At 36.5% G+C, this 27,920-nt stretch overlaps 1 protein-coding gene across 7 annotated transcripts in view; it reads right to left on the reverse strand.

Moving 5' to 3' along the window:
• The window catches only part of DGKB (diacylglycerol kinase beta), a 500,304-nt gene extending 472,860 nt beyond the window's left edge, over positions 1-27,444 (reverse strand). For 4 of the 7 annotated variants that reach the window (XM_065666235.1, XM_065666238.1, XM_065666233.1 and 1 more), the window contains exon 1: positions 27,250-27,444. The gene's annotated coding sequence lies outside the window, so the exon portion shown is untranslated. Of the gene's footprint in view, positions 1-13,173; positions 13,255-25,475; positions 25,639-27,249 lie in introns of those variants that run through there. The other 3 variants (XM_065666236.1, XM_065666234.1, XM_065666237.1) reach the window with 2 other exon arrangements.
• Between the last annotated feature and the right edge of the window lie 476 nt (positions 27,445-27,920).

The following is a 27,920-nucleotide window of genomic DNA, read 5'->3' on the forward strand; positions in this document are numbered from 1 at the left end:
AGGAAAAAGAGTAAGGCTAGAAAGGTATATACTAGTGTGTCTTTTTTTTTTTTTTTTTTTTTTTTGCTTTGCTTAATTTTTGTGGGCATAGGTTAAGTATTCACATAATTGACTATATGTAAAGAAAACAGAATACAGAAATACCTCTGATTGCACTTTTGAGTGCAGTCTAACCATTTCATTTCTATCTTAAGTTCTATTCTTGACATGCATAAAAGACGTTGACATCCAAACCTCATTAATTATTTTCTGAAATCTAAGGTAAATAGCTTGAGGTGCTTACCTGGCAAGGCACTTTTGCTAGGTAAATTAAAAGCCTTTCTGATAAAGATAAATAAATCCTGCTGTTATACATTTTCAAAGAGTAAACTCCTCTCATTCTGAGCAAGACTACAGCTGGTTTGTTGTAAACTCATAATGCAGAATCAAAAGAAGTGGCTTTAGACCTCTCACAAAATTGTCCTGAACTGCCTCAGAGACGAGGCTGTTGGAATGGGTAATATCTCTTTCCTGCAGTGATTTCTATCATCACAAAGCTTTAAGGTCTCATGGGATTTGTACAAATGTTGAAGAGATAGCAGAAAGGCAAAAATCTCTCTAAAACTTGCATGTAAAATTTTACCTGTAGAGAAATTACTCATAGTACTTGGTGACTTGTTAGCATGGGAAGAAAATGCTCAAAATTTGGACTAAATCCCTCAAGTTTAAAAAACCATTTTTTGTCATTTTAAAAGAAGGTATGGATGAGTCTACAGAAGTATCTTCCAATTTGCATTAAGTTCAGTGGCTTTTTTACATAACACTATTAATACAGAGCAAAAGTACTACTTGGTACTTCAAGTCATTTATATTTGGTAGACGGAAAAGAAAGTAATCCACCTTATAATATGACATGTAGCCTCAGCTCATAACCTAATTAAATGTCAAATTAATGTAAGGTTAAGTTGAAGGAAAAAAAATAAAATCATAAATAGGCGAATGAAACTTTCAGGAAATGACAGAAGCTACACAGGATAAGTGCATTTCAAGAACTGTTTTCAAAGCATTAACAAAAAAATTCAAAAGCATACATACAGTTCTCCAGGAGATCTTAGAAAAGTAGTATTTATTTTGCACTTGCCCAACTGATGTAGCTCAAATCAGAATGGACAAAGTTCTGCCCTTCCCCCACAGTTCTTTTTTAGAATAAAATAAAAATAGATAAATAAAAGAATAAGGTGAACCTAGAAGAGATAAGTGAGGCAAAAGTATAAATAAACTCCATATTTTTTATTTAGCAAATAGAAAAAGAAGAAAAAATATATTTCAAAGTAGCATAGGGTACAGAATGCTGTAATATATCACTTTTATACCTATGCTTTTACTGTCCATCCCTATTACAGTGGTGAAATAGTTGAAGAATGTTAGAGGAATCATAATTCTTGTATAAATTCACCTTGTATGACACCAGCTTTTTTGTAAAATTTTCTTATACTGTCATCTTTATGTAACTACGATTATGTTATGCTTAATACAATAAAATGTTATCCAAGGATTTATGTAAAGACTGGAGTATAGAAGCTCGTGTTTCTCATTTGCTGACTCAAAGTTAAATTTCTGCAATACTGAACATACGAAGCTTATTTATTTATTTATTATTTACAAGTTTGGAGTCTAAGCCACACTAAAACTGAAATGGCCAATTCCCACATTTGGCACAAAACCTGGAACTCCAGCCAAATGCAAAGAAGGGCTTTTCTGAAATGGAGCTTGATTTCAATATGTGAATGAAAGATGCTGTAAGATGGTTGTTTCAAGTCTGTCCCCATATCATAAGAAAAGCATTTGGAGTTTTATGGAGATATCTCAACATTATCTCTTTCAAAGTCTCATCAGCTCTGGAGGACAAATCTGTCTTGGACAAACTGGTACTAAAGGAAGATGTTAATTTAATCTAACTTAATCTTTTTTCTTTTCAACAGAGGGCAGAAAGGCTTTTGTTTCCATAGTTACTTGGATATTTCCTTTGAACTTCTTCCAGAATACTTTTATCTCTTCCACATGCACTGACACACAATCCTATGAAGTATTCTGTGTATTTGTGAAACGTATTTGTGAAACACTCTGTGCTTCATTACCAGTTCTTCACTGGGTGTAACAGCGGAAACTTAGTTCCATTGTTAAAGCCAAATTCCTGACTTGCTGATTTAGGTGTTTTAATATTTAGTAACGCATTACTATAAATTGACTTCAGAATACTACAAATTAAAGATTAAATCAGTAACTTATTTTAAGAGTTTTTTGAAGTTGTTATTGTGAGAAGATACTTGTTATTAGCTTTTTTTATTATTCCTTACCAATATCTGTATACTGGCAATAAGAAACTCTGGAAAGATAGGTTGTTGGTTGTGGGGTTTCCCCCCCACCCTTTTTTTTTTGGGGGGGGGGGGGGAGGGCAGTGTGGGGTTTTTTAAAGAAGAAAATCTGAACTTTAGTTGAATTTATGCAGTTTTCTAATCTTGAAAACATGTTTATTACTTTAAAAAAATATTTCTATTTTGGTCTTCAGGATGGAACCATTTTTAGCATTCCTCCAAAACCTTTATAAAAGGTTTTTCACTTTCTGTTCAAAACCAAGCTTTCATAAAATGAAAACTATCTATCACAAAATCATTAGGGTTGGTAATGACCTCTGGAGATCATCTATCTAGATACTTTATCCATTCTAAATTGATATTAAATACCCATGAAAAATAATCAAAAAGATGAACTTCAAGGTATTTGCTTTCTTATAAGATTATTTTAAAAAGCTTTTACATAGAACTATATACCACCAGTTCCATGGTCTATATTGGTGGGTCTCAAACCATGATTCTTTGAACTAGGTTACTTCTAATGTACTAAGAAGAGAGTTGAGCTTGTAGTACAAATCAATGTTCAGACCTTCTACTCTTACTCTGAGGTCCAGTGCTCCACATGCAGCTTGTCATGCAACTCTTCATTACTCATTAAGAAGCCTGGAAATATAGTCTATACTGGGGCTCTCCAACACTGGATACCAGTAGTAGTATGAAAGCTATGCCAAAGTGCTGTTATTTGGGCTACCAACTTCTTTCTAAAAAGAGGGAGACAAGTGTACACCTTTTTTAGCAGTCAAAGAATTGACACTTCATTCAAACAAAAGAAAGGACATACAGCTGGAGTGCACCTTTTTCCTTGCATGGATGAGGTAGCTGAAAGGATAGACATTTCTTGTACTGATCGCATTACAGTATTGCATGAACATCTTTCTTCAAGAAACTGACAACTGAAAATAAGCAAACCAAAAACCAAATTAGGTTCTCACTAAGGCCAAAAATATTTCTTTAAAATGTTGTCTGTTGATTTTTGTGGGAAAACACACAAACATATATACTAGCTTAATCCGACCAATGAATAAGGCTATATAGAGAGTCCATAAAATACCACAGAAGCCCATGCAGAAGCATATACTCCATTATATATCCCCCACAACATTAAGATGCATACCTCCCACTGTCTTAAACACAAATAGCAGCCTCATTTATTTGTGTTCCTTTATAGCTATAGTCAGAAAAGTCATCATGCAAAAAAAAAAAAGTTAAATCCAAGACTCTGTATCACGTTTTGTTTATTGATTGCTAAAAATCTTCAACTATAAGGAATGGCAGGTATTCTTCTACTGATTTATTTAGTAAAAATAACAAGTAGTTCAAGTTTTCTATTTGGAGTTGTCTAAGACCTGTTGTCTAAATATTGGATTGACTACAGGACAGACTGTTTTTTTACACAGGGAACGTGAATGCTCCCAAGCACAAGTGTCGTTGACATCTCAAGACAGATATGCATGATACTAGGGCTCTTTCTGATAGCAAAGTTGATTTAAAGAAAATTTTTGACTTTGCTGAGAAAGTAACAAAGGTATCACAACAAAGGTTTGTCTAAAATAATGCCTGAATTGATTTACAGCCTCGTATCCCTAATTATCCAAAAAGAGTTTCTAAACATTTTGAGTGTTGAAGTTATACGGATAGAGATCTAGATAATAAGGTCATTGTTGATTCTACTGACTCAAGAATAATAGTGAGCATTTAGCTTAACACCCTTCCGATTCATCTGTTACAGCAGCTACATGATTTTGGCTGAGGAAGTCCACCTAATACATTGTCATATAAGAAAAAAATTTTTTACAGCTAGAACAACCTCTTGATGGGGACACGGTAGAGTCCCCATCACTGGTGGTTTTCAAGACACAATTTAACAGGGTGCTAGATAATCTCATTCAGAGTTCCTTTCCTATGAAAGGTTGGAACAAATGATCTTTAGAGGTTCCTTCCAGCCTGAGTGGTTCTATGATTCTATGATTAATTCTGTTAGTAATTGATATGGTAAAACGTTTAATAAAGTTTCTTTGTTGCATGCTATTTAACTTCAGTTATCTATGCATACCCATGAGATATATGGAGAAGGCATGGAACAAGTAGTAGATAAGACAAATCAAATCTGGTGTGAGTACAGTAACAGTACTGAGTTCTCCAGATGCTTCATTACTCCAAAGTGTCATTTCATTTACATGTGCAGTGTGTCTGCATTGGCTTGAGCAAACTTCACAATAGGATCATAATTTGGCTGTAAAGAGTAATTTTATGTCCATGAGAACATTAAAACAGATCCTAACATACTCATTTATGAAAAGGAAGGCAATGTTTTGTGAAGAATAGCCCCTTATTCCCAGATGGAATAAAAGCTACTCTGTGCAGTCACAAAGACATTTGGCAGTTACAATGTGGTGTTGACACAGCTGCAGACCCTGGCAGCTGAGCCAGTTTCACATAGGTCTACTCTTTTCTCCCTCCCTCCTCCCCCTAAAAAGCTAGGGAAAAATACTGGACAGTTTTTCACCTGGCTTAGTTGGTTTTGTGTATGAGTCATTACAAGACTCCACCACCATCTTGTTTGGTGTTGGCATGTTTGGCTATTGTACTTCAGGTAGAGTTATGAAGTCAGCTCAATGCCTGTGTTTGAATACAAAGTTGGCTGTCGGTACATGACTGGGTCAAGAGTTGAATAAGGACAAATTAAGTAGGATAAAACACAGATAAATTAACTCACATGGGTGGGTGTAAACCACAAAAAATAAATTCATACTGTCTTTATTTACCAGGTGTCGTACTGGATATTTTACTTTTCCTAAATGTGAAAGTTTTTTGTATCAAATACATCACACAACTTAAAAGGCACCATGAGAGAAGGGGGAAAGGAAGAAGTCATTAATACTTCAACATTAAGACCCACCAGGATGTTTCTGCTTTAGATCACCAGTGATGCACTATCACTGTTTTGCCTGGAAAAGCACTAGAAGAGAAGTAGCTAACAGCACAGATTTCTAAGACACTAGTATCTACCTTACTTTCCTTTTTTTGTGACTTATGAGTAATTGCTTTATATGACAAGCTCATGCTGCTAAGTTACATAAAGAGACTCTGATATAGTTAGATTTGTCCCCAAAGCAAAATTTAGAGTTTTCACCCACCCCTCTTTCTAAAACTCCTCCAAATACTTAACATTCTTGTGGCAATTGCTTATCTTGGAATAGTTTCTAGAAGCTCCTCCAGAAAATATTTTCACTGTGATTACAAGGGAAAAGGACAGAAGAAAATAAGTTTTGTTCTTGCACCTTTTCAAATTTAAATTGGTCCTAATAAGAAACTACTGAGAGAGAATATAATTAAAAGTAAGAAAATCTTTCTCCTTATTTTGAGAAATGGTTTATGAATTATCCCTCTGTGAACTGCTGGGGGGAAAAAATGCTTTCCATGGATTATTTTAGTGTCATCTTTTTCCATAGAAAGCAGGGTTTCATAAAAAATAAGGTGGGTTTTTTTTCCCTAAAAATAAGGGGTTTAGAACTACTCCGTATGTGCAGTTATTAATAATGTTCTGCATCAAGAGTGCCCTGACTGTCAATTTCTAAAAAAGATTATTTGAAATATTTTTAGCACATTAGATTCAACTCATTTTTTGCATCCTGTATTAAGTAAATTATATATTTTGTTTCTTTGACAAAGAAGCCAATAGAATTGAACTTAGCAACACTGACTACAAATGCTAAACTGATGGCATGACAAGTATTTTGAATTCTAGATGTAATAATAATTTTACATGTTCTAGACACTATCACATACTCTCTTAGTTGTACAGTGCTTTTCTATCTGTGAAGCAGCTTTTGGCACAAATCAACACTTCTCTATTGGCTTGTAAACTTTTATCATACAAAAAAATATTCCACATTTGCTACATTACCAAAAGCAAATGGGTGATACCTTCACAGTGCTCAGCAGCTCCAGCAACCCTGGAATTTGAATATTCCACTAAGAATAAATGCAAAAGTGCCTTCTGGATCAAGTAAACAGGCCTCTCTGTTATGCTTAACGTTATATGTGTGGTCAACGACAAAGTTAAATGTCTTTGAAGACCTTTGAAAGCAAGCCCTGTGTGACAAAATTAGGCATGTCCTTCCCCCTTTGACAGGTACCAAATTCAACCTCCCCAAGCATTTTGCTGTAAATCACTCTGGGGTTCATCTGTACCTGTGTGGCTCGCTTTGAATGCAACATAAGCATTTGGGTCCCCCGATAAACAGCAACATCTTGGCTGGTCTAAGGTGAGAATAAAACAGACGGAATTGCTTGCCTCAAGCATTTACATTAGCTAAAGACAAGTATTTCCAACTTCCAACAACATTCTCTAAATTTGCTTTTGCAATCCCAACAGAGTAAAAGAAAATAGATTAGCAAGAAGAAAATTACCATCTTCTTCCTAATAACCAACTGAAGCTCTAAAAATGTCTGTTTTCCAAGAAATTTAAATATCTGAACTATACCTATCTGCATAAACTTGGATCAGAATAGGTTTTATACGTCTGTCCGTCTAAATAGGCATTAAAAAAAACAACCCCAAACAAAAACATCCCAGCAGCAACTAAATTTGCATATGTGCTGAATTTTCATACTGTATAATTCCTAATGACTTTATATGGAAACTATATATGAAGGATTAACTACCTTGACTTCTGCCTGGGATGTATACTTGCCATTCTTAGTGCCTAAGTGGGATTTTGGGAACCAGGATCACACAACATTTGGCTTTTGATTTAAATTGTGTATCCACATCCTAAAGTTAATGGGAAATCATTGTACTTCACATAACTCAGAAAACCAAAGAAATTTAAATATCAAGTTAGAGAGAATATGCATTCTGTGACAATTTTTAGAGCTTTCTGAAGATAGAGAATTTTTTATTTCATAGATGAGCTTTTAAAAGCCCTGACTAAAAAAGTGATTTCTTGTAACTGGGTTTATTTTTGGAAGAACTGCTGTGTTTTGTCCCATGAGGATCGTAGCTCTAATTCTTCCTGAATAGATCTTGGCCTTCTGACATTCTTTTAACTAAAGCAGTTACAATACAGATTACACATGCTAGAAATAGTAATTCAAAGGATATTTCTGAATTTTAATAATTTTTTCATTCCTTCTCAAGGCAGTTAGCATACAAGATGCCTTTCCTCTCTTTGGGGTGAAGATGAGGAGTGAAGCTACCCTAAAAAAGTTTATACCTGGATAGAACGACAATCCTGCAATTATTTGCTGTATCTAATGAACTGCATAAAGCTATATCTCAGGCTTCAAAGTCAGAACTGAGGCTTGAATTGAGACTTCCACAAATGTTCTCCTCCCTCCTCTCAAAATATCTTGCCTCTTTGGTAGGTGTCTGAATACTTAGCATAAGATATGGACCACCTTCAGAGATATGATTAACAAAGTACTTTCTTGGAGCTAAAATGTAATCCTTATACATAACAAAAAAATTGAAATAACTTTTATACATAATTTGCTAGTTTGTTGTGGGGTGGGTTTTTTTTCATAATTGAAGGGCAATTATTTCAGAATTCCTGGAGAGCATGTGACTTTTTGTCCAGTGTCTTCTGAATCCTTCCTGTGGCAGAGTTTGATATCTAAATACAGAGTAATTAATCTGTCAAAGCTGTTGATGAAGCCACAGCATACTGCAACGTGCAATGGTTCCTAGAAAGGGTGCTCCACTTTGATTACTTCTTACTACTTGGGTCTGCCTCTTCCAATGTCTGCAGCCAGCATGCCAACCATGCAACCACTACTGACCCACTCCAGTGACTTACTTCGAGGAAAAACTTTTTCTGCACCAACCAGAGACCACATTTGCACAGCTAACCTCAAGGTTTGGCCTTTATGAGGTGGGTTCCTTCTTCAGACAGCATGTCAAGTAGTAAGAATAGCCCTGTGCACTGGGTCCCTACACTACAAGGATCCACCTCTTCTACAGCTTGAATATAAATTATCAAAGGCACAGCTCTTATTTCATACACAAGGAATCAGTTCCTTACACGTTGACTAATGTTCTTTACTGGATATCATCAGGCAACTATTAAGACTTTTGAATTGGTTTATCTGCTTTACCTATATGCTAAATACAGTGTCTTTCTAATCTTTTATCAGAACCACATGGTCTGGTTATGACATATCTTCAAATGTTATTTTTAGACCTTTTCCAGTCTACATGTCTTGATCTTACGATTACGCTGTGCTTTATATAGTTCTCATTTAGTCCTTGATGGACTACAGACATCCTGCTTGCTGGCTTATTACCCAGCTTCTTATCAGTTTCACTGTAAACCATTATTTCAGTTGCATAACTACAGCAGTTAGGTCAATTCTTTCTAAAACTATAGTGGTTTAATATGCCCTTTCTAAAATGACTTGTTCCAAGTATGCATTTTGAGATTACCAAGCAGGAAAAGGCAAATATACCAAAAGGTAATATAACGACAGTATTATCTATAGCATGTGAAACAGAAATATCCCTTGCATGAGTCCAATGCCTGAACAAATTGGCACACTTAAAAGAGGAAAAAATCCAAAACACTAACAAACAAAAAAAAAAAAAACCAACCACCAAACAACCTCTAAAACTCTCTACCCTACCCCACCGCCCAACAACCAAACTAAATGAAGTTCTCCTTTTTGGAGATCTCTGCAGCGCTGGAATTTACTTTCTATCTGCCAACACAGTTTTACTTTCTACCCGTCAACAGGGTTTCAAGAGGGATTTGACCAATAACCTTAGGACAGGAAAGAATCTCTTCAGAAATGTGTTGATTCAAGCAGAAGTCATAAATTCTATTTTCTGAAGAGACAGGTTTGCTCAGACTGAAACAAATGTTCTGTTTGTAGATTTATTCTTTGATGGTGAAAAATGTTTTTTAATGTCAATTTTCAAGAAAGTCACCTTGTCTACCTATTCCTTCAGCTAAGTGCCTAGAGAACCAAGATTTAATTTATGCTAGCTCCCAGAAAATTTAAATAAGGTACTTGATAGTAATTTGTTCACTTTGCAAGTCTGAAGCAAATTGCCAAGGAGTGAATCAGATAAGGAAAATACTCCCTAAAGTTTTGCAACTTCTTTCATCAAAAATACTGAATTAGGATTTCAGTAGCAAAGAATTACAATCAGTTCCTGCCTCAGAGCTCCCAAAGCTAAGTAGACCAGAAACTTCGAATTAACCCATATTTGGACTGAGCACTTTGTTTTCTTGTTGCCTGAAGAGGTTTGGAAACATCTCCCATCACTTGCTGGAACTGTCATGAATGGCTGAAGGCTTAGGAACATGGCTGCCCTCATAATGCTGTGGTAAATGAGCTTGAGATCTACAAACAGCATAATGAATCTATTGACCTCTGTGAAGAATAAACAGTATCATCTTCATAAACTTTTTTCCCCTTCATTAAGAAGCTCTGACAAGAAATTGCTGTACTTTGACCCTTTTTGCAGTGCAAAACCAACAGCACATTCACTGACATGAACAAAATGAATCACATTGGGAGTATTGCATTATTGTTTCTGAAAGTACAAATTTTAGCTATCAGCTTCCACAGCACCAAATATGGACTGAATCCAGAATTGTGCCAGCTGCATTTTAATGGGCTATACTGTTCTTGCTGTTTTCATTAGCTATAGCTATCCTACCAGTTCATCACTAAGTCTAGCTTAAATTAAATGCGAGAAGTGTACTACACAGTCCTTTCATCCAGATCTCATGATTCTGTCTTGATGGCCCATCCCAAGAACAGAAAAGGAAATTGTGAGAACAATATACTGCATTTTCTAAAATGGGAGGTATTAATACCAAGTGTGAATAAAGAAACCTCAGAACTTATTTTTTCTCCTTTTCTTTAAGATTCTCATACTTTTTCTCCATTGTGACTTAAAAATGTTAGTAAGGTAATAAAAATATAAGATTGAATGTAACTGTGTATCTTTTGACATAATAGAACTGTTTCTCAACTTAATAAATGGGAAACAATGAAAGCAGAACCGATTTTTTCTGTCTCACTCTGATTTGAGACTGACCTAAAAGAGATATGCTTTCACACTCTGTGGAAAGAAATAGAAAATTAGTCTTTCATTGCTGTTATGACTCTGTTAGCAACAGGGTGTAAGGTCACATTGCTGCCTCAATAAAGACTGGTCAGCCTCCTTCACCAAGTGCTGTGGTCCTGCAGAGTATGAACAGGTTGTCTATGAAAGGGACTCTGGATGCAGTGGCTCTAAAATGCCTCGCCTGTGCTGTTAATAAGGTATATAGCTGGCAAAAGGTCCTGCAGATGACTAAAGGCCATTAACAGTAGCTTTCCAGCCTTGTAAAATTGTTCTTTCCTCCACTTTCTCCTTAGAGTTCACCCACAGACACACAAATACCAACAGAACTCTAAGTTCCCAAGCTGCAAGACATAAAAACAGGTACTTAATGCCCACTTTCCCCTGCCACCATTACCCTGCAAGATGGAAGATGTAATAGAAGGGATGTGTGGGTGGTGTGGTGTTTCCATAGACACCTGCAAAGCAAATACTGCAACTACTGACTCCCTAAAAAGGCTGGAAAGCACCTGGATCGCACTGCTAAAACCACCTTCAACATTACCTATTTACTCACAAAAAACACTCAAACTTTCAGCTTCCTTATTTCTTGACATGTTGATACAATTTTTTTATATAAACACCCAGGCTTCCTTAGCTTCACTCTCCTCCTGCTAACTGAGCTGGAGAACAATCAAGGCTCCCCAACCTCCAGCTCCAAGACCCATTGTCTTTCATTTGCCAGTGTTCACAAACATCTAATCTTCACACACAAACACTTCCCAGGGTTCCTTCTCTCAGTTTGTTTGCACAATCTCAAATCAAGCTGACTGTCGCTCTTCTGCTCTTCAGTCCACAAGTGTTATTATTCCCACTACCCCAGTAAAAATAATGGAAATCCCTTTCAGTACCAAATTTCAAACCTCTTTTCCAGAGCAATCGGTCTCTTGTCTAATCCTGTGATGAACACCTTTAGTGTTTTGTTGTTGGGTTATGTTTTTGGTTTTTTTTTTTATCTGTAGGGACAAATCAAGGAAGCTTTATGTCTCAGAGTCTGATCTTCAAGACATTGCATTTATAGATAATTTTAAAGGATATAATTCTATAAGCACAATTTAATCATTATGAGTCATTGTGGATGTGGAAAGAGTAAATCATGTTAACGAAATCTGGTTTCTTTTAAAAAATGAAAAATGTTATTACCCTAGATAAACCAAGAGGCTTGATATAGCTGGGTTTTTAAAAAGGTCCAAAGGAAATTTAAAATGATGGATCATTGTTCTCATTAAGAAACTTTTGTTGTGGATAGAGTAAATCTTTATTAAAAATGGGTTTTATACCTTTCCCCTATATCAGGCATTTGTGACCCAGCATTCATATCTGAAGGTCAGTGTCTCAAAGGCTGATATTTTCCCATCCTTGGTCTTTAGTTTGGGTATTTCAGGGCACCTGCTTTTCCTATAAAGCTATAACAACTCTAGTTGACTCCAGATCTGTTGCAGTTGCCTGCCGTCGGGGATCAGTAGTGCCAAGGTATCAATCAGTACCCAGAAAACCAGGGGACTGGAGGGAAAATGGAAAAGCAGCCAGTGAGAAGTCCCACAGTGCTGTAGATTAACACCAGCAGATTCTCATATTTTATTCAATGGTCTAGATAAAGCTGTAATAAGTCAGATCATTAAATTTGCAGATGATACTAAAATAAGGGGAGTATTTAAGACTCAGAGGAATGCAAGAATAATCCTGACATTAACAAAATGGACTCAGAGGTGAGATAGAAAATTAAATGAGTACTCATTTAATGTAATAAAAAGTGACACACTTCAACAAAAATAATGCCCGGGATACATACTGAGACACTTACAACTTAAATTACACTAAATTAATATGCAAAGAGAAAGTTACATGTTACACTTGCATCGCCATTCACAGTTTTATATGATAGTAGGAAGATATGGCCCCTGTCCTAAAGAGATAACAGATTAGAACAGACAAAAGCCCCACATTCATTTAACACAGTATATTATATATATATATATAATAACATATTATTAACAAGTCTCAGAAGAGTGACTGTGGCCACCACAATGACTTTGTACTACTCTCTTCTCTACAAATTTCTGTGTTATTAAAGGCTACTTCAAAATTACGCAGGTATTTTTTGAGAACGTAAGTCATTACATATGAGAAAAGCAGTGCTACGTTACCACTTGTCTCAATAATCTCAGTCAACAAACTGAAATCCCTATTTCCAAGAGAAGACAAAAAAAAAAAAAACAAACCCAACCTCTAAAAGGAGGCCTCCAATCATCTCTCAAGATTACATAAAAAAAAGTCCAAGAATAAAACAAGGAGAAAGCCAATAAAATTAAGAGGAAAAAGAAAAAAACAAGAAACCCAAAAAAATCCAACAAAACAAAACCTAACAACTACAACCAAATCAAGAACAAAACAAACATACAAGCAAGCTAAAGACAAAGAACCTTAACTCTAGTTCACAGAAAAAAAAGAAAGCCAACCTAATTCCCACCATTAAAGACACCAAAACAATTTTACTTCTAGAGCAAAAAGACAATAAAAGGCAAAGTTGTTCTATAGTCATATTACTGTAACAGGATGTTACAGTACCTAACTCCTGAGTAGAATACCTCTTTTCATTATATCAGTGAAAAGTCTGAGAAAGACTGGCAAATAAAAAAAAAAACCAAATCCCCCACAACTTACCCTTGAACCAATGCAATCCTGTACTTTGAGGGCAGCAGGTTCCCCAGATGTTCTCAGTTTAGCCAGATTTCTCCACCAAGCCTATTAACAGCCCCAATTAATTACAAGTGTTCAGCTGTAGAGTCTTAGACCTACTGTTTGCTACAACTCAAAGAACAAAATTTTAAGGAAAAACAACAGCAGTGTTAACAGAGAGAAACTGCCAAGGTCATATGATTCATTTATCTAGGAGCTTAGCAACAAAGGAGAGCTGTGAAATACTGTAATAGCAATAAGCCAATGGATTAACACAGCATCAAGTAGTATCTTGACATTTGAAGTAGTAAATAAAATGAAATGCAGTGACAAGAATGAGAATAGGGTATGCAGTTTCTTAGCAGTATGAACTAGTGAATAAATTGTAAAGGACTCACACATTTTAGAGCAATATAAACAGAGAGGAGGGGAAAAAATGCTAGCAAAGTTTTACCACTGTTAATAAGAATTAAAATAAATTTCTACTTCTTCTTTAATGATACATTTTGTAGGTGTCTTTTCTATACAAATGACAAGAACTCTGATATTTATAAATGTTATCCTAAAATATTTAAACAAAAAGTAGAAGAGTCAGGATATAATGAAGTACTATTTAAGATTCCCAGAAAAGCAAATAATTCATCTAGCCTACACTGAAGGAAAAAAAAAAAGAAAAAGAAAACCAGTGACTCATACTGGTAAGCAAGTTCTTTGATTTCAGTTTAGGAAACAGTTTGATGTGTATGTGACAAGAATGCATTACAGTAAGTGTATCACTATCAATCAAATCAGAGGATATATATAAAATATACTGTATCTGGAAGTATTACACCACACAAATAAAACCCACAGTCTGTGATACAAGTTGAACAGAATCTGTTACAATATCACAGATCCTGAGAAGTCAAGATAAAGCCTTATTTAAATATAAATTTACCAGAGAATATAACCATTGTGAATGAAGAGCATGCTAAGTGTCAGGATGACAGAATCACTTCCACTCAGTAAATATGAGTGTATCATTCTTCAGTAGTATCTCCTTGCCGCAAGCATCAAATCACATCTGCAAAAGATTTTACCTTGATCACATCTGCTGTCAAATATCAAGGTCTAAGCTTGTATATGAATATATACAAGTGACAAGATTACAAGTCTAATTTAGCACTATTTCCCATGTAAATCTCTGTAATGCTTCAGATACAATAATAAATATATGTAAATTGCTACTTTTTAATAGCAGCTACTATAGAAGTTGGAAGAGACCCAAGATCTGAAATGTTCATTTACCATTACTTCTATCTTTAATATCTCTGCCAGTGGTCCATCCAGTCACCCACTCACCCACACTATTGGACTAAAATTTGTCTGATGTTTCTTAGTTTGTTTAGTTTGTTTCCAATATGGAATAAGTTCTTCAAGGTGTCTGCATTTAATGACACACACAGTCTGAATGAGTTTTCAGTCAGTTGAATAGTTCTGCTTTTCTGTTTGCAAGAGACGATAAGAAAGGAAGTACCTATTTCATTTCTTTCCCTCACTTCATATTGTAAAAATGCACACATTACTCTAGAGCAGGAAGGGCAAGGAATTCTGTTGCTACACACAACCACTCATATTAGCAAGAAATTCCAAACATCTACTTAAAATTTTAATTATAAATTTATTGATGATTACTTTGTCCACTGTATTTTAAGGCTTCTTTGACAATTAGTTTACCAGCTGCTCTTTTTTGATGTTTACTCCCTGGGGACTCAAAGCTTATATGCAACCTGCCCTTTTATTCTCCCAGGTTCTAGTGTGCATCCTAGTTGCATTCTGACTACGAGCTGGCATGTGGCATCCCTATGATGCAGACAGCCAGTTATGATGTCTGAAAGCCGTATTTGTTGTGTTCTCAACCTGAACAAGAGAAATTCCTTGTTAATTCCACCTACAATGTGATGTACAGACAGCTTGGGAAAAGCTTTTGTTTTATTTCTTTGAAAGATGAGTCCTTTTGCAGTGTTCCGTATATAGGTGGAACTGTAGCTTACATCACGGTATTATTATGGCAAGAACTCATCAGCATCTTGTAAGACTTTTCCATCTTAATGAGGAATTTCTCACTGAACATCCCCTTTCTCAACCTCAGCCCTTTACAGACCCCTGGAACTGACAAGCAAACCCAGCTCCTCCTTCTCAATTGCTCTTGATCACTTGTGGGTTAAGTTAAAACCAGGTTTTTGTCATTAGCCCTTCAGTGAATTACATTATTGTTCATATTACTACAGTTCATTAAGTTTCTGTTATTCTATTTCTTATGATTACACTATATCCAGATCTGTCCTGATGTCTTTCAGATTTATCAGCTGATTTTAATTTCTGCACTCAAACCTTTTATGCCAAGGTAATTAGAGAAAATTTAAATAATAATAACCCCAAGCCTGAGTCTTAAAGAGTTCTAGTATTAAGTCCCATGGTGATTTTTACCATCTCCTCCTAAGAAAATTAGAATAGGTGAACTGGGTGAGACCAGAATTTCCCTTCTGCATAGATGCCTAGGGAAAGTATGCAATTTTTGTGTTGAATAGCCCATGATAGATTTTTTCATTCCATAAATCCATCTAAGTATTTTTGATCTCCATAAACAATTTCTATATTAATGACACTCTATAGCTCTAAAATTCACAGCTTAATTATATGGCAGGTGAAATATTACTCCATGTTCTTTTGAACACAGCAGTCCACAATTTCATTTGATGTTACCTATACTTACTAATACTAAAGAAAGGTAATAAGCATCCCCTACTGTTGCTGTTTCTACCTGCGATTTTATAGACCTCAATCATACTCTCTTTCGGAAGACTTTTCTTGAGGCTGGAAAGAGCTAGTGTATATAGTCATCCATTTTCCTTACATGTGTTATAATTCCTGCATTTATCTTAATCTCTCCTATGTTCACTGCTAATTTCCTATGCAGCATCATATAAAATTATTTGTTAAAAGTATTGATAGATGATGTGTTATACCGTTCTTCTCAAAAAAATCAGTTACCACACGTAGAAACGGCGGCAACTTAGTCTGGCATCACCTTTTGGTTAACACATGCTGCATTTTATTCTGTTTCCTATTTACCTGCACATTTTTAATTTTTCTGTCTCCTGTTTTTTAAACAGTTTTGAATTCTATTGAGGTCAGACAAATTAGGACCAAATTACTTCAGTAATTTTCTCCTTTTATCTAAAAGGAGTGTATTATATGTTGTTCTCCAGTGATGAAAGCATCCTTATTCCTTCATTATTTTGGAAGAGTGAATAATGGGTGCCCAAACTTGAATTCATTAAGCTTGCTTAATTTTATTATCAATAGTTATTTCCTTTTTTATATATGCAAGCTCATGAACAATCCTAATTTTCTTTCAATTTCTGTAACTTCCTCTTAATTTAAAACTTAAGACATTCATTTGGTTTTGTAGACATAACTTTTGAATTTATTTTTCCATTCATTTTACATCTTCTGATCTCAATGTTTTGCATCTCTCAGTTGATCCTTACTAGTCTCTGACTTCCTAGATAAAGTTTTCTTGCTGATGAGTTCTCTTTTCTGTTCCTTTTAGATTTACTCCTAATATGCTTTTAACATGACTGTTCATGTTCTAGTTAGGCTTAGAACTTTTCCTGCATATTTATGTTCCACCTGCAGTCTACAAATAATTCTTTCATCTTTGCAGCTCTGTTTGTATGACCTGTTTAGGTGTCATTGAGAGAGATCATTACTTCAATGCAGTGCCTTTCTACTACACTGCAGCAGACAGATTTTGTGATGCTCCTGAACCAACACATTATCCCTATGGCCTAAATGCTGCCGAAAGTGATGTAGCAGGCATCCAGGTGGCTCTGCACAGAGCTGTGTCTGTCACAGCTGAGATGAAGGTGGATTCTAATAGGACAGGACAGGCTCAGGCAGGATGTCTCAGACCAGATCAGGACACAATGTTCCAAGAAGCTTATTAGCACAGCATCTTGCAAATAGTGTCTAGAGTCTTTCTGAGCATAATGCACTCAATTGCATGATAGAAGAGCAGTACACAGAGAGGCTAAAAACCTTTTCAGAGCCTGCTTGAGGATGGTCAGGTATATTAGAAGTTCCTGGCCATACCAGAAGCAGGAGCCTATGTAAAAGTCCTTTGTGGTGTACCTACCCTCTGTTCCTTGCGATCTTATTTGCTGCTTTTGGTATTCTCTCCTTACATACATTTCAGCAATTAATGATCTTGAAAGCACAGTTAGGTGGAGAAAAGGGATTCTGCAGTGTTTGCTCACTTGAACCGATGTCATTGAAACTGCTTATACAAGCCAAAGGATACAGTACCAAACCAGGAGTATTCTTACGTTGCAATATTTGCACAGAAAAGTCACAGTACACTGACTAAACTACTTGATTCTTTCCTATTTTATTATTTTACAGACACTCTTAAAGCACCAAATAATGTGATAGAATACCTATTAAATAAATGAAAGGTGAGATTAATCTGGATATATTTTCATTATAAAAAGTGTCTTTACAACATCATTAACATTTTATTTCTCCCTCAGGCTCTGTAAATGTTGAATAAGAATGGAGAACATCATGACACTGGCTGTAAAAATCAAACATTTCTCAGCCAACAGCAGAAGAAATGGATATATTATTTATATCAGAACAATAACTGTAGACATTATCAGTTGTTTTATATTATACATGAAGGGGTTTAAGCACAGAGACTTGCAAAAACATGCAGTTCAAAAAATAGTCAAGTTATTAGAAGCTTTATCAAGTACTTCTGCATTTAGACTGTTTGAGTCAATTACATTTGCTATGCTAAGATTATATTTAACCTCTTCATTTCACAGTAAGATTCCTGTCTGACCAGCTCCCTGACTGAGTTGGGGTTTTCTTATCATAATGGATTCAACAGTAGCCATATTGCTACTGGTAAAGATGCACCAGAATAAATAAAAGCAAAATTAGATATAATTTTATGTGCAACAATACCAAGAACATAATTTAAACCTTTGGTTGTCTGAGAAATTAAATTGCCTTTAGAAGTCAGAATTAACTGAAATCAAGTCATATGCAAAGAAATCCAAACCAAAATTAAGCCACACCAAAATCTATAAATCTGAGGCAACAAAGAAATTTCCCACTTCTTTCACCATCTGAAATATTGGGGAATTCTTTACGATATCCCTGTAGAAACAAAGCCAGGAAAAAGGCCCCAAAATCACAACCACTCACAAACAAACATGAAGCTTTCATATGAGGATATTCATCATGGGCCAGGTGTTGTGGAGAGACATGAATTGAAGAAAATTAGGCACATTTCTCTGGTGTACATGAAAGGACTCTGGGAGTCCTCAGGAGAGAGAGAAACAGAATCAAAAGGGGCTGTCCTGAAGACTGTGCTTGCCACAATATGCTCTCCTCACACATTTCGGATCTCCTAATTTCACCTGGATATTTTGTGAGGTAACGTTACACAGTACTGCTACTGCTGACACCAGGGACTGAATTCTGGAGTCTTCTCTTAGTAAATACACATTTTAAAATATGTAAATACATTGGTTAATTTATTGTGATGTAAATACATTGCCACACCTATTCACTGTGTATCAGTTTTACATCTCTGGATAAATCTAGGACCCTTGCCATAAACTCTAAACAGACACATGACATATTTACAATATAATCCAGAGGTGTGAAGATGGCTTGCTTAGAAAAGCCACGGCTAATTTCATTCTAATTATTCTGATGGTTGTGTCCCTTTGACAGCACAGGCTTCAGCTGCTAATAAGGAAGGCCTATCAGGTCTTCGCTGACTTGCTAACTGCTACTGTACCTAATCTGTTACATCTGGCCTTGTCAATACTTGTCAAAGTATTGTATAAATCTATATGGAATTCAGTCAAATCCTGTATTTCTTTCATTTTGAGGTTGCAGCTTTATTTGATGCTTTTCTTCTAAACAAATTCAGACATTTGGGTAAATTTCTAAGCTCACCCATGATCAAAGGAGAGAAAGGCTCATTTTGTTTTATTTTTTTGTTGTTGAATCTGATAAGAACTCTTGACACATTTTTCTTTTTTTCATCCATATTTTCATTCTTGTATGTGTTTTGATGACAGGTATGTATCTGCTTTTGTTTTAACTGAAATTTTTAGTTGTCAAACAATTTTCTTTTACTAATATACATTTGGGTTCACGGGGGCATTTTTGTGTTGTTGGTTTTTTTTTTTTTCCCCAAAAGATTATTCTTCAAAGCTCCAATAGATGTCACTATCAAAATATAAAAGAGAGCTGGTTGTGTAATGAAGTCAAAGAGAAAGGCAGCAGGGAAGCCTTACTCACTGGACTGCTTCAAATCCGAGCATGACAGCACAATTCATTAAGCTAGACACTGAAGCTGCCACCCAAACAGTGCATGTCTTTACATTCTTTATGTCTTTACTATTAGATCAAAAATATCTAATAGTTTCACTTAATAGCAAAATAAGAATGAAATTACTGAGTGTCTGGTCTAACTTTCTGTTCTCTCCTGATTCAAGTACAAAAAATGGTCTATCTTTTCTTTAGCCCACTCTGCACATTACTGACCTGTGTTTTAAAAATGCTCATTTTTCCTATTGTTTTGGATCTTGTCTGGAGTAGGTCTGCTATGAAGCTTTACTACTGCTTTTGGAAGACCTGTCAAAACATGACAGGGCTGCTTGAAACGGGTGAGGAAAGCTTATAAGTAAAATGATTTCAGACCTATATGCCCATGTTCCAGAAAACTTCCAGCTTTTGTACTGACAAAGCAGATATTTTGTTCTTTTTGTTTAACTCCTAAATATTTAAGGGAAAAAAACAAAACAAAACAAAACAAAAACAAAAAACAAACAAAAAACCCTCAACATATTTTCTGTGTGAATATTGCAGACTTTCATTGTTTTGAATCTCTTTTTTTGTACTGCTTGGCATAGGATAGCAAAACCTTAGGGAGCTATTGCACTAGCTCTGCTACATGATGCTGAGATGACTTTGCCAGCATTACTGCCTTGGAAAACAAACTACCTTAAAATAATAACAAACTAAAAAAAAAAACCCAACAGTTTGTAGTCCCTAATTCTGGGGAACAAAGTTGGGAATGGGAGGGTTTCTACCTTTAGAAAACCTAGTGACTTTTTCTATAAAACTCTATAAGCCCATATTTTGTATGTAATTTTAATCACGTAGTAGAGCATTTTCACTGGTGCAAGTTTTGCAAAAACTGCATCAGGCTCCATCCCCAAAATAAATTGTACCACAAGATGTCAGTAGCCAGTGCAAACAGCTTCCATGTTCATGGCTTCCTATGATATGCTTGTGACCCGTGTTCCAGTTTGGAGTTATTTTGAGTAACAAATATGTACAAATGTTTGCTAGTCTATTTAGAAGCTATAAACTGAAGGAACAAAGAGACAAGAGTAGTTGGATAATTTGGTGCAAACAACCTATCTAGCCTAGAGCCCCACTGCTTATGTAAGAAGTTTTCTCTCTCTGCCTAAAATCCTGAACCTGTGCATTAATTCGAAGACACAGCCACCTGGATGGTTCTGCTAATGACAAATCTGTGGCTCCCAGTCTAGAGAACCTTTGTCTTACAATGCAAATACCTTTGCATAAAGTTTCTGCCCTAAGCTACAGATATGGTACCGCACTTAACTTTCAGCCACTTCTTACAGGCAATTTGACTGAGCCACAGTTTAATGAGTTTAGGATGTGAGGAAATTCAATGAGCCAAAAAGAAAAAAGAACTAAAAACAAAGGTCAGCCCACCTACCCAATTTATGTCAGCCAAGGATCAGGCTCTTCTTTGTTACACACTGTAGGAATAGGAACAAACTGCTGCTTCTTCCTCAGTTGCCTGAAATTATTATTCTTTTTTTAAAGACCAGCTTTGCATAGGCATGATGGGAACCACCAAATGGTATAAGCATCAGTGTATGCTTGGTTACCACTAAATATGAGCACACACTAGGGGTCACAGGGCTTTTTTCCCACCAGAAATACCAGCACCTGAGCACATATAATCTAGAATTAGCTCTTGAAGAACAGAGCAATGGGCTTTTCCTTTTGCTTTTTAGCTGCTGTTTCTTGTTAGAGGAGGACTTACTTACTCTTTCAGCTCTCTAATCTTCTCTAGTGTGCTACCAAAAGCAGGAACCTTACCTGCAAGACTCTTTTCATCTTTAAATTAGCTTCTTAGAGAAAAGTAGACCCCAGGTCCTCATACATCATGTCTGAGCAGTTTACTTGGATCACCACCTCCAGAGATTTTGTAAAATGGGCAATCAGAGCACAGGCTGAAACTGCTTAGCATTCTCATTCTTGAGACTTAAAAAATCTTGTATCTGTAATCCATACACAGGAGATGATGTTAAGTTCCTCAGTTTAGCTGGCTTTCCCCATTTGTGTAGTTTTCCTGAAGAAGATGTAAGCAAGGCACTGAGAACTTTCAAGAGTCCAGTGAGAAAAGGTCAAAAGTAGCAGCCTCTAACAGCAATTGACACAGCACAGCAAGATCATTAATGGGATTTTATTAGCAGATTTTCTCAAACATCTTGAGTATTTTATCTAGCCTATAATTCCATACGTGCTATTGGGATAAGAAAATAAAATGTAAAGTAAGCAATGACCACAAGTATGAACAGCTGAAAAGGAACAGGTTGGTAGGATTTCAAATGCACAGTTGAAAAATAAAATCAACATATTTTCTCTAGACAAGCAAGATGCAGGAAACCTGAAAGAAAAATTATATTTCTACATAATTTTAGATTACTTCTCCCTAATCAGAAACTGTTCCCTAAAGGAACCAAACATAGGACCAAAACCGTGTAGTGTTACTATTTTGCATTTTTTTAACCTTAGCATCTGCTGCACATGTAGTCAGTAAAAACACAGAGGTTATGACTGCAGTTGCCCAGAAATACTAGACAGTGGTTGAGAAATATGACTATGGCTTCTGGAAAACACAAAAGTGTACCTACATATCGTATTCTGTGAGATTTCAGATATAAATCTTCCCATCTTAGGAACCAAATGCATATCTATCTTCTAACCAGACAAGCTCAGGCACTGTTAATTCTCTTGCTCTGAGATCTCCTTAACAAGAAAATGGGCCTTACAGCTGAGTATTTTCCACAGAATATATTTAGACTACGTTACTACATTTTCCATAAGTTCCAGAAAATCTTCCAGAAAAAATAAAAACATCCCACTGCACATTTTTGGCAAATTTGACAGAGCTCAGACTGTGCAACTGAACTTGAAATGTTGAGTTAATTTTACTAATTTTAATAATACAGTAATCAATATTTTCTAACTCTTAGTAATATTGGTCATTACTGCTGTTTCTTACTAAAATCTGACTGCAAGACATCTCTGGTAATTTCTTCAACATACTGATAAGAATTAACTTCATAACTACTGCTCTGTTACACTGCCTACAACTATATTGTTTATGAAATACTGTCTAGAGGAAATACTATCTGAACTTTTGTTAATTCTGAAAATTCAAAAGATATGGTTTTTTTTTTTTTTTTAATGGAGCTCTACATCCAATAACCTGTTTAATGAGAAGATTACAGTAGGAAATGTACTAAATTATGTATTTTAGTGGATGTATTTATACCAGTTTCAGTAGCCAGTGCTACATCTTGCCTGTTTTCATTATCTTACCTGTAAGTGCAATAGAATATGACAGGACCATAAAGACTTGTATTGTCAATACATGTCAAATGCTCAAACCCAGCAGCATACAATTTCATCTTCTCGATTAAAGTATTGTTAAAAAATCCCTGCTATGTATTAGAGTACCCATGCTACAATGCCCACTTCTGCCAGTGCTCAGATGTCTCTCAGCCACACTCAGATGACGTTTTTTTCATGCAGCATCTTAAGAGCTGGTTGACACCTCAGAGAAAATATTATGGGTTTCCATAAAGAGGTGCTAAGAGAAAGCCATTAGCAGGGTACAGAAAGTTTCCATGGGACTATGCTAACTAAATTACAACATTATCACAGGGTTTTCCTGCAAGGAGAAATCCTGGAGGAAAAAATACCGTGCAATAATTCTGCATCTGTAGCACAAACTGTTGTTCATTGTTCTTCATTAATAATACCATTTCCACACATACTACAGTCCAATTATCAGGCACAAAGCAACCATAATTAACCATAGGCATGAGTCACTCTTAGATTTGCCCATGAATAACAGGAATATTGCTGGATAATAAAAATGTATATTCAAGTACACATCTTATTATTGGTCATGAAGGCATGAATACTTTTCTTCTCTCTTACAGCTTCATTTCAGGGAAGTTAAGTCACATACAAAATAAAGCCAAATATTATCTGACCTTCTGTGGCAAATTTTGTTTTCAGAATTTCAGAAACATCCATTTCATTTCTCCCACGAATCCCTGATCATTAGGCTCTCCTCTGTTAGACATTGCTGTGAAATCCAGTTTGTGGTGACAGATAGGAAACTGGGAGTACTTACGTTTTTTTTTTTTTTAAAAAGCATGTTAGTACATACTTATACTGCTGCAGTGTATAACACCTTACCCTCCCTCCCTTTTTTGTACTGTGATTAAAAGAAGAGCAAACTTAAAATCTGTGCTTTCAGAACGATTCAAGGTAATAAGTCAGCTGGGAGTCAGGAGTGGAGAGGTGGTGAAGGCTGTTAGAATTTAAATCACAAATTCACAACTTGAAGCAAAGGGCTAATGTTATTATCTTCAAATAACAGGCTCATGACCTCAGTGTAGACAGACACAAGCAAAAGACACATCACACTCAGTAAGCTAATGAGCTATTCTTCGATCTAAAAATTGTATTCAATTGTCTTACTCTATTTTTCGTACCTGGCAAAATTTCTGTAATTGTAATTTATGTGCTGATAAGTACTTGCAGGCAAGGTTTGTGGAAAAAAATAAGTAGCAGAAACATCACAAATTCCATAGTGCTTAAAATGTTCCATTATTTTCTTTATTCTTTTAATCTCTTTTTAATCAAATATTATTACTAATGGGCTGCCTGCCTCTGCCACACTAAAACCAGCAGGTTAGAAAATAGTGCATAAAAGCTATAGTAGTGTATCCTCAGGCAGAGAGAGACAGTGACAGCTACGGCACGACACTGAAGGGACATCAAGTAACTAGAACGAATTAATAGCAAAGAAACAGGAAAGAGCATAGAAACTGTGAAAAGGACAGTGCTATGTTACTGGAATGGAAACAGAAAATGAATCATTAGAGGACACTAGGCAGATTCATATGAAAATAAGTACAACATTAACAATACATGAGCAGTGTATTTTGAATGAATACTAGAAGACTGACAGGAGCAATAAAGCAAGTAGTCACCTTTAGGCAAGTATGTTTGGCTCTCATCTATTAAAATGCACTATCATATTTGTGGATATGAAATATGCCATTATGTACTTCCACACAAACAAGCCTAAAGTAAGATAGGCGAGGATTTTTTTTTTTCTTTTAAAGACAAATAAACATGAGAGAGAATGAGACAGAAAAATAGGAAAAAAGAATGAAGGAGGAAGCATTAAAAATATAGTAAGGAGCAGGGGGAGAGGATTCATTTTGTATCACTTTTCTTTGCCAAACCATAAACACAAGGACACTCAGTAGTTCATTCTTACTCAATGTTTCCACATTTTTCTGCTGTTTTCCATAGGTGGGGCAAAAATGACAAAAGTCTGAGCCAAGTTTTCCATTGGCCTTGATATTAATATGGAAGTGCTTCTCTGGTATGTGAGATATCTTATTTTTCTTTACCTTGTGGTTTGTATAGGAGCTTCAAACTCTGCATTTTTACACTTGTTTCTCTGTAGAAGGAGAAAATGCTGAAGTCCACAGTACATCTCTTGTTTGCTTTGACCAGCACTGCTGGGAGTGATAGGCAACACGGTGTACTCTGGCTGAGGTCTATGTCTGCTGCAGGGAGTTACTGAGGGCAGTGGGTCCTCAGAAAGCCGGCTCTGTGGCCCACTTTGTTTTAATTCCAAACTGAACAGGTCAAACACCAGCAGGAAGCCAGGAAACTGCAAAACTCTATGTCAGGATCATTGTATATGCCTATGCTGGAACCAGAGGTTTTATGGAAAAAGGATAGACCAAGAAGAGTTTTTTCCCATTCAGCATTAGCAATCAAAAAGAGTTCAAAAATAATGAGTCAAGCCTCATGTATCACTATGGTGGTTTAAAAGGGAAAATATTTTTAAATATTACCTATCCTATAAAAATCTTCTTGTTCGCCTCTTCGATTTTGAACCTTCTATTGCTCTTGTTTTCAGCAGTCAGAAACATTTGGTAAAGAAAATAAACACATTAAAATAAAAACAAAATAATAAAAGAAGCACTCATAGGATTCCAGGAGCCAGACCTTAAAGAAAAATTTCAACAATGGGCAATATAGCTTGCAAAATATTGCAAGATGTGGCAATGCTAGGCCACTTTCCATCATCTTTGGTAAGTCGTGGGAAACGGGCGAGGTGCCTGAGGATTGGCGGATGGCAAAGGTCACACCAATCTATAAGAAGGGCAAGAAGGAGGACCCGGGTAATTATAGACCGGTCAGCCTTACCTCCATCCCTGGAAAGATGATGGAACAACTTATTCTTGACTCCATCACTAGGCATATCAAGGATGAGGGGGTCATTAAGAACAGCCAACATGGTTTTATGAGGGGGAAGTCATGTATGACCAACCTTATAGCCTTCTATGAGGAAGTGACTAGGTGGAGGGATGATGGTAGAGCGGTAGATGTAGTTTTTCTTGATTTCAGTAAGGCATTTGATACTGTCTCCCACAGCATCCTCATAGATAAGCTAAGGAAGTGTGGGCTTGACGATCAAGTAGTGAGGTGGATCGAGAACTGGTTGAAAGGAAGAAGGCAGAGAGTTGTGGTCAATGGCGCAGAATCTAGCTGGAGGTCTGTGACTAGTGGAGTTCCTCAGGGGTCGGTGCTGGGACCGGTGCTGTTTAATATTTTCATCAATGACCTGGATGAGGGAACTGAGTGCACCCTCAGCAAGTTTGCTGATGACACAAAACTGGGAGGAGTGGCTGACACACCAGAGGACTGTGCTGCCATTCAGCGAGACCTGGACAGGCTGGAGAGTTGGGCGGGGAGAAACTTGATGAAATTTAACAAGGGCAAGTGTAGAGTCTTGCATCTGGGGAAGAACAACCCCATGTACCAGTACAGGTTGGGGGTTGACCTGCTGGAAAGTAGTGAAGGGGAAAGGGACCTGGGGGTCCTGGTGGATAGGAGGATGACCATGAGCCAGCAATGTGCTCTTGTGGCCAAGAAGGCAAATGGCATCTTAGGGTGCATTAGAAAGGGAGTGGTTAGTAGGTCAAGAGAGGTTCTCCTCCCCCTCTACTCAGCCTTGGTGAGGCCGCATCTGGAATATGTGTCCAGTTCTGGGCCCCTCAATTCAAGAAGGACAGGGAATTGCTTGAAGGAGTCCAGCGCAGAGCCACAAAGATGATTAAGGGAGTGGAACATCTCCCTTATGAGGAGAGGCTGAGGGAGCTGGGTCTCTTTAGCTTGGAGAAGAGGAGACTGAGGGGTGACCTCATCAATGTTTACAAATATGTAAAGGGTAGGTGTCAGGATGATGGAGCTAGGCTTTTTTCAGTGATATCCAGTGATAGGACAAGGGGCAATGGGTGTAAACTGGAGCATAGGAAGTTCCACGTTAACATCAGGAAGAACTTCTTTACTGTAAGAGTGACAGAGCACTGGAACAGGTTGCCCAGGGGGGTTGTGGAGTCTCCTACACTGGAGATATTCAAGGCCCGCCTGGACAAGTTCCTGTGTGATGTACTGTAGGTTACCCTGCTCTTGCAGGGGGGTTGGACTAGATGATCTTTTTAGGTTCCTTCCAACCCTTGGGATTCTGTGATTCTGTGATTCTTGATGAACTCCATCACTAAGCCATAGACTCTTTTTATCAGAAGTTAATGAGCCAAGAAGAAAAGTCTGAATATCTCTTACCTTCAGTGCCATTCAGCGTGTCTAATCACATGACATAAAACTCCTAAAAGCTCACAGAAATTTATTTTTAAAAAAGAAACTCTAAAATATTTGATCAATGTCCTCTTTTTAGATAATGGTTTAGATAACAATGTCCCTAAACCCACAGGTTTGAGAGAAAACTGGAGAAAGGAAAGGCAAGAGGAAGCCCTGAGTTCTTTGTATCTGGTATACATAGCTTACAGCTTTCACTGTCATCATTTATCCATCAAAGGGCTCTGATTATAATATTACACAAGAACACCATATTATCCACTTACGGGAACTAGTTCTTGTACAACTGTTATTTTTAATTAACGCACCGTACCAAAGCTTGAGTTGCAGTAAATATTGCATCATTCTTGTTTCATTACAGGGAATGCTCTGCCCTGATCCTGAGGTCAGCAGCAAGTTTTTTGGTGACTTGAATGGTTCAGGGTCAGGTCTCAAGTGAATACAGGATTCAGCTGCTTACTTCTGGGCTTTCAGTAACTTGATATTGCTGTGCACATAATCCGGGAAAGGCCATGTGTAAGGATGTGACATTACAACAGCTGGAAGGAGCAGGGGAAGACACTTTGTTAACACTCTTGCTGAAAGAAAAGTTCTGTTTATCGACATTTTTTCCCCAAGGTGTGCCACTGGGGAGTTTA

Source organism: Lathamus discolor, chromosome 2 (assembly GCF_037157495.1).
Source record: "Lathamus discolor isolate bLatDis1 chromosome 2, bLatDis1.hap1, whole genome shotgun sequence".
Taxonomy (NCBI): domain Eukaryota; kingdom Metazoa; phylum Chordata; class Aves; order Psittaciformes; family Psittacidae; genus Lathamus; species Lathamus discolor.